The 8,189-nt window shown below is 51.7% G+C and overlaps 1 protein-coding gene across 1 annotated transcript in view; it reads left to right on the top strand.

Annotated features, from left to right (window-relative positions):
- Positions 1-4,889: 4,889 nt before the first annotated feature.
- KDM7A (lysine demethylase 7A) overlaps positions 4,890-8,189 on the top strand; it is a 76,645-nt gene continuing 73,345 nt past the window's right edge. Inside the window, exon 1 of the mRNA XM_050714077.1 lies at positions 4,890-4,948. The gene's annotated coding sequence lies outside the window, so the exon portion shown is untranslated. The remainder of the gene's footprint in view (positions 4,949-8,189) is intronic.

Genomic DNA, 8,189 nt, shown 5'->3' with positions numbered 1-8,189 from the left:
ACGTGCCTGCCTTCCTCCGTCTGTGTTGAGCCTTATCTCATGCTTTTAGTAAACAGCCTGCAGTTCTCCGAAAGCTGTGAATACAAGCTCTTAGACTGTTTTGTGGGATTGGGGCATGTTAAGTGCACGCCTGTGAAGGCATCTTGGTTCTATTAATGCCTCTGCTAAATGAGATTTGCTTAGATCAATATTTATAGTGATGCAAAGAAGAAGAATTTGGACAATTGCCGTAAATGTTTCCTTTGGCTCTCGGGCCCTGGTAATTATCTAGGTTTGTTCATGGCTGGGTCCCAGGAGGTTCTTCTGGAATAATGCCCCTTTGACCACCTGTGCAACAAGGTGAAGGTGTCTATGAAAACAAATTCAATGGGGAAATCAAAATGTGCTCTTGGAAGATGAGAGCAGATAGCAGGCTTGAGACCCTTTTGTTAGTTTTAAGATTACTGTAAGGAGAAGGAATATTTCTGTCTGAGGTTGCAGAAGCCCAATTAAAACTGTTTAGAGACAACCTGTCTTGTTTCTGAATCCTTTTAAAATCAGCAGATGGCAGATGATGGGCTTGCAGGTGAATTGGAGGAGTCTGTTCCCGGGATGTTGGTGTTCTCGTTCAGCTGTCAAGGACAGGAAATCCATGCGCTGGTGCCTCTTGTCCTTGCAGATCACGTAAGTAACAACATAATCCAGGGTGTACGAGTGAAATGACAGCAGAGGAGGATAAGATTACTCAGTTGTGCTATTTAAATCTTCTTTCCTTATAACGTAATAGGCAAAGTACTGGGAATTTGGGTTGGCTTGATTTCTCTGAGCTCTTGGATTCCAGCACAAACCCAGAGAAATCTTACACCCGGAAACCTAAAGCCTCGCTTTTTTCCCCAGTTTGTCAGGTGGGACTAGTTTCCAGAAACTCCCTCATCTTCCCTGGAGTACCTGGCAGAGAAAAGTAACATTGGACTGACTGAAGCTGCGCTTACCTGCAGTGAATGCCAAAGGTGACAAACCAGTGGGGTAATAGCTCTCCCTGCTATGCAGCCGGGAGGACGGGAGCATCAGAGGCAGTTTCATCAGAGCTGGCTCCATTCACCTCTTCCCCTTCAGCCTCCTTGCCCTCTGCTGTAACTGTTGTATCCTCCTGAGATTATTAATGTGTCATTCCTTGCAGTCAGAGGCAGGTTCATCCCAGGACTGCTCACCACAAGGCATGGCAACAAGCAGAGCAGAGAGCAACAGACAGCTGCGGCTGGTTCCTGCTGCCCAAGTAATTGGGCAGGGGCGCGAAGGTGGGAGCACTGCCCACAATCAGGGGCCTGCACCAGCCTTGCGCCAACAGGAGCCATGCCTGTGTCAGTGCACACCTCCAAAACCTCAGGTGAGTGTGCATGCAGGGTTGGGAGGGGTTTCTGCTGGCTGGGGAGGACTTTTAGCTGCTTAGTTTTTGTTTCTGTGTGCATCCGTGATGCTGTTGTGGGCTCCTGGAGCTCCTGGGTCCCTTTTAAAAGCAGGATCTTGTCTCTGTGTGCCCAGGCAGCGTCAGGGCTGGTTTCCCCGAGGGAATGAGCAGGGCACTGGGGGGAACGTGGAGCTTCTGCACCAGCAGCTGGATGCCACCCTGGTTCTGAGGGAATCTGGCCTTGGTTCCCAAATGAGGACATCCAGGTCCCTTCATACGTCTGGTTCTGCTGAGTTTTGCCCCTTGCTTTGGCTCTGCTTTGCTGTCAGTTGGATGAGGATATTTGCCTGTCTTCTGCGACTTCACCAACCACGTTTTCTCAGGTGCCTTCATCCTTTACCCAGGAAGGGAGGCGGGGATTTGTTTTAGGGGTGTTATCGTAAAACAAGGACTTGGTTTGCCAGGCTTGCTCTCTTCTCCCTACTTCCACAGTTTCACCTCAGGTTACCCATTCATTCTTGAAATCGCAGGGCCAGATTCCTCCCTCTTCTGTCCCCAGTCTGATTTCCTTGCTTCTGCCTTTGTGGTAGCTTGTCTCAACAACTAGAAAAGGAGCCAATGTTTTCTGTGCTAACAAAGTGAGCATTGTTATGCAGTTGCAGAGTGGGTGGATGTGATTGCTGACAGACTATTCCTTCTGCTAGGGTGTGGATTAAAGCTCAAGGTGACTTTGTTCCTGCATAAATTCACTAACTTCCCCTAGGGAACTGGAGGGGCAGGGCCGGGAGGGGAGAATTATGATAAATGGAAGTGTCGGAAGGAAATGCACTTACATAGCACGCACTGCCAAAGCATAAATGCGTGCTCTGTAAGGAGCTTTCAACATAGCTTAAGGTAGCACTCCATGCATTAAAAAGAAATAAAATAAAAAAACAGCCTCTGTTTAGCTGACGACTCGCTCTGCAGGCTGCTGTCCTGGTGTAATTGCCTGGGTAAGTGGATTAGCGAGCAGCAGTGTGGCTTGTTCAGGGTTAGGCATGCTTCGAGGGGCAGCCTTTGCTACAAGAAACAGCGTTGCTCTCTGCCAGCCGAGCCTGCTCGCTGCTGAAGACTGAGGCAGACTGTCGGGTTGTCATCGTGTGCGCTCTCTGCGAAGGGTCCCATGGAAACAGTTCCTTTCAGAGCTATCGCTTGTCCTTATCTGCAGCAAGGTGGGTATGGTGACAGCAAATCACATCTTGGGACACTTCTTTGCCTTTGTTGCCATGGGAATCTGTCTTCTGCAGCTTTGTCTTCAGTGAAAAAAGAGAAGTGTCGTTACCTTCCCTTGTTCACTCACCAAACTGTGCTGAGGTCAAGGGGGTTGTGGTCAGCCACGTAGCATGTGGAACAAAATGTTCGTGTTGAGGACGGGGGCTGTGAGGCCTTTTGTCTTAAAATCTCATCACAGCACGCACATCCCTCCGTGGTAGTTACTGCGTCTGTCTTACGGAGCGGTGATGCAAAGCACAAAGCAGCTAGGCGAGTTGGCCCAGGTAAGACGTGCTCGGGGTGTCAGGCGCCGAGCTATCTCACCGTGCCAGAGTAACAGGACCGGGACCTGCCCTTGCATCGACGTTACGGCACAGGTGGAAGAATCCAGGTCACGCAGGAGTCTGACGCACCAAAACACGACGTCTCTCAGAAAGCTTGGCATGACCCATGGGTTCGGGTGCCAGTGTGGGAGCACCCAGGTGTGGTCCCCTGCCTCCAATAGAGAAGGGGTGGCTGTGGCAGTGCCAGGGGTGCCACAGGCTGCTGCGGGGGGGGGGGGGGTGCTGCCTTTTGGCTCCCTCCCGGTGACTGCACCAGCCACCGCCAGGGACGTGGGAGCCATGTGGCTATAACCGGGAGGCGGCAGCACCGTGGAGCCTTTGAAAGGGTGCAAAGTGATGCTGGGAAGCAGGATCCTGACCCGGCCATCTGGCCAAGTCAGCGCTGCACTTCTCTGGTGCCACAGTTCATGATCAAGCCCTGTCAAGTCTGGTGCAGAGAGAATGGAAACTGCATTTACAAAACGAGCTCCGTTTCTTGTGGGAAACAGTTCGGTCACTGGAATTTTCCACCTTGCAAAGGGAACCAAATCACTCACTCTGGAGGTACTCTGAGGTGATGATAACGAGAAATCAGCCCACTTCAGAGAGCTCCCCTCAGTTGCTGGGTATGTTTTGTTACTTCCCAGCCTCTGCTCGCATAATTCCTTCAGATCATAGCTGATCTTTGCTTTTGAGCAGATTTCGATACCAAACTAGAAGATATTTATCTGCACAGGACTCCTACGAAATAAAGAAGTTGTGTCATTTCCATTGTATGAATGAGGAACTGAGTCATAGGAGGCTAAATGACACATCTGAGGTTACTCAAGGAGGCTGAGCGCTGCTGGGAACTGAATCTGGGTGTTCCTGTCCCCGGCGGAGATCTCGCCCACTGCGTGCTGCAGCGTTCTCATGTGGGGCATCGCTGCGCCCTGCCTCTGGCCTTTGATCTCAGCCTGGGCCCTTGGACTCTGAAACGAGTAATAAATGCAATAAACCTCTTTCAAGAGGAAAGAGTGATTTATCTGGAGCCCTAAACTTTTGGCACTGGAAGAAAAAGCAGAATTTGAACTGGTCTATGTAAATAACACTACAATTACAATCAAGTGCTTTTGCTTAGACTTTGGTGTTTGTGGTGTCACGTCCTCCTGGGGAAGTGGGTATTATGCCTCCAGTTGGCAGAAAGTTCACATTTGTGCCTAAGCTGATGCAGGTTGTGTTGCTAAAAATACTACACTATTTCAAACTGCGCCGCTATAAGCTATGCAAAGAGTCATCTTCTTGATGTTGTCATTCAAATTAACAGTGACTAAATGCAGAAATATAAATGAGAAACATGGAATTCTGGAGCAGGAGGAGAAAAAGACGCAGCGGTTTAACCTGGGATAGGAAAAAACTCACAATTCTCTCTCAAAATGTGTGCAAGTGCTGTGTTTTTAAACATAAAAATATCTACATAATGAGCCAGTTTGAGTAATTCAAAAATGACAATTCAGTACTGAAGGAAGTTTCACTTTCTTGCCTCATAGCTGTGTGTTTGTTTACCTTTTTGCATATGTATGAGTTTATATATAATGTGAACGAGTGCATGAAATGCTCACACTGTTTCAGTTTGAGCAGTCTTTCCATACTTCCCCGTCTTTAACTACTGTTGTTTACTCTTCAAGGATGTTCACCACAAAACCCACTTTAACTCGTGCACTGCTAATTTTACAGGCAGGGTTTCAGTTCCAGCTTGAAGCAGTCTCATTGTCCTGGAGCTCTGCCCATGAATGGGCCTTCCTGGAGTTGCCAAGAATACTGAAATGAAACGACTGGGTGAAAACAATGCGTGGCGGAGTGCAGGCAATTAATGAATCAACGCGAGGTACTGTCAGTGGAATACGCTGAGCATGTTGGTCTGGCCGCCTCTGCGTCACTACTGAGTTCTTAGAAATGTCCCACTCGAGGCGGAGGATACAGTCATCCGGCTGCGTATGGAGAAATGGTACGGCTTCAGTGCTCCGTGAATAACACGAGTCATGTCTGCCGCTGTCTGCTTACTCACCCTTGAAAGAAGCCAGTATGGAAGCAGCAGAAAGCGATTCAGACTCGCAAACAAAGTGACTCGGGCTGTGGTGTGGTAGGAGTGAGTCACGTTTCGCTCCGCGCTCCTGGTTTTGCTCAGCAGCCTCTGCAGCATCCCGGCCTTCATCTGCCGCCCCACAGGCCAGGGGAGAGGCCAGTGCTGTGCGTGGGGGGGGGGCCAGGGGCTGCCCAAAACCCTCCCGGGTGCTTGGGGGGGGGGCAGAGCTGAGCCCCAGAGCTGCCCCCACGCTGGTGGGCCTGTGACTTTGCCCCTGGCTGGGGCTTGCACAGGGACCTGCTGCGGGGCCGGTGCTCGCAGCCGGCTGGTGCCAGGGGGGTTAGGAGCCCACAGGCACAAAGCTGTTGTTCACTTGGACTTCAGCAACGTGCTTGATGCTGTTTCCCTCAGCCTTCTCCCAGAGAAAGTGGCTGCTGGTGGCTTGGTGGATGTACTGTTTGCTGGGTAAAAACTGGCTGGGGGCTGGGCCCAAAGGGTCCTTGTGAGAGGACTCAGATCCAGTTGGTGGCTGGTCACAAGTGGCGCTCCTGGGGGCTCGGTCCTGGGGACAGTTTTAGTATTTTTATCAACATCTTGATGAGGAGATGGAGTGCACCCTCAGTAATTTGGAGATGACACTGCGGTGGGTGGGAGCATTGATCTGCTCAAGGGTAGGAGGGGTCTGGATGGGACGGGTCAATGGGCCACATCCAACTGTATGGCCTTCAACAAGGCCAAGTGCTGGGTGCTGCCCCTGGGCCGTAACAACCCCAAGCAGCAGTACAGGCTTGGGGTTGTATATAAAAGGGCTGTTATAAAGCTGCCCTGCAGACAACAACCTGGGGGTGTTGGTCAACAGCCACCTGAACACGAGCCAGCAGGTGGCAAGGAAGGCCAGTGGTGTCCTGGCCTGCATCAGCTATAGCATGGCCAGCAGGATGAGGGAGGTGACTGTCCCTCTGCACTTGGCATGGAGATATCGCACTTCGATTATTGTCTTCAGCTTTGCGCCCCTCACCACAAGAAGGGTATTGGGTTGCTTGAACATGTGCAGAGAAGAGCAACGAAGCTGATGAAGGGACTAGAAAATGAGTTGTGAGGGGCAGCTGAGGGAGCGGGGGCTGATTAGTCTGGAGAAGAGGAGCCTGAGGGGAGGCCCCATTGCTCTCTACAACTATCTGAAAGGAGGCTGCAGCAAGGAGGTGTCGGTCTCTTTTCTCATGTGAAAAGTGACAGGATGTGAGGAAACAGCGTCAAATTGCACCAGAGGAGGTTTAGGTGGGATATTAGGAAGAATTTCTTCACAGAAGGGGGTGGTCAAACACTGGAATGGGCTGCCAAGAAGTAGTGGAGTCCCCATCCCTGGAGGTATTTAAGAGATGTGGACATGGCACTAAGGGACAAGGTTTGATGGTGGACTTCAGAGTGTTAGGTTGATCTTGATGTAAGGCTGGACATGATGGTCTCAAGGGTTTTTTCCTGTCTAACTGATTTTGATTTTTTGAAGTAGCAAAGCTCAGTCTTGAGGAAATCCCTCTCATGGAGTTGGGGGGGGTTGCAGATACTGGTCTAGGAATTAACACAGAGTATTTTATCCATTAAAACCCTGGGCAAACATTAACTAATCCTCTCAACCCCCTCCTGGGGTAGGTAAATACTGTCTTGCAGGTGCAGAAACTGAGGAGGAAAAGCAATGTGATTTGCCTAAAGCCACAGAGGGAACCAGGTGGGGATAAAAACAGGGGAGGTGTTTTATGGCCTGTGCCTGGGCTCCTTGTGCTCGCTGCCTCCCAGACAGCATTGTTTTACGTGCACCTGGTGCTGGCGTCCCCTCGGTGCTACAAGGAGCCAAGCAGCCGCTGCAGCGTGCCTGCGCCCTGCAAACCTGCGATGTCTGGGCTCGGCCCGGAGCACAGACAGGGGCAGGGGCTTTGGGGCAGGGTTCCCAGGGGCCAAGCAGCAAAAGCCTCCCGCTTTGAAGTCGGCGGGGTCTGGGCCGGTGGCTTCAAGGCGGGATCGCATGCCGTGAAACGCTTGTCGCGTCCAGGCTGGGGGTGCCTCTCAGGGGGCTTAGCCCCCGCCGCCCTGCCTTCAAGCGGGTGATAAATGTTGTCTGCAGCGCTGGACTTGTTTACCTTTGGGATTTACACCGCAGATAGGGTGGCGGGGCGGCCCTGTGCCTGCAGACCTGTGTCCCGACAGCCTGGCCCCACCGGCGGGGCTGCTGCCCTCTGCTCCTGGGGGCCCCATGCTGCCTTTCCTGGGCATCCCGGGCCTCTCTCCTTGGTGGCTAGCATTTCATGCACCCTCGTAGCCAGGAATTTCTCTCTCTGTGCCTAATCACTCCATGCTAACCTCTCCCCGCTCTGCAGCGCGGCAGCTTGTCTCGCAGCTCGTCTTCTCGCCTCTGACCTGGCTGAGGCAGAGGCCAGGCCATCAGATAAAATGCAAAGGAAAGGTTTGTGTGCCCAGCCGCTCTCACGCCGCGGGGCCAGGCCCTGCCCAGAGATAAAGGGTGCTCCCGCGCCTCCGAGGCGGCGTTGGGAGGCTTCTGTCTGCGGCATGTTGTGCCCGGCATCTTTTAATTAGAGACACATGCTTTATTATTCAGAAGAATATGCTTTCCCGGTCGTTTGTTAGGATCTTGCATCCAAGAGTGCCGCAGATTGCAAGCCCTGAATTAAGTTGTACGAAGCATATTGAGCACCTCAGAAAAGGGGAGGCGTGGGGCGGGGGCTATTGTCCTCTCCCCGCATTGTGGGCAGCTCCTTCCTGAGTTGGTCCTTTCACTTGTTGGCCAGCTCGTAGGCGCCGCGGTTTGTTTCTGCCTCCATCTGTTCCAACTTCAGTTTATTCAGGGCTCTGTAGGTATTGTACGCTGTGCTGCTTGCTTTTTTTTGTTGTTGTTGTTGTGGATGGGGGAGACTCCCCTTTTCATGGTTCACTTATTCATTTTGTAGATCTCCAGCTTCCTTGTCAAGTTTTTTCTTTTGTTGTATTAATTGGTCTTAAGTCTACAGTCAGGTGCTGTGCGCGTGCTTCCCGTGTACACCTTAACCATCTGCTGCCTTTCATCTCCATGGTGCCCAGGCCAAATTCCAGCTCTGGCAATGACATCCTGCTCCCCGCGCTCTCCCCGCAGCTCTAATTGCCTTCAGCGCTG

This window comes from Cygnus atratus, chromosome 1 (genome assembly GCF_013377495.2).
Source record: "Cygnus atratus isolate AKBS03 ecotype Queensland, Australia chromosome 1, CAtr_DNAZoo_HiC_assembly, whole genome shotgun sequence".
Classification (NCBI taxonomy): Eukaryota; Metazoa; Chordata; class Aves; order Anseriformes; family Anatidae; genus Cygnus; species Cygnus atratus.
This window is presented reverse-complemented; position numbering and strand designations above follow the sequence as displayed.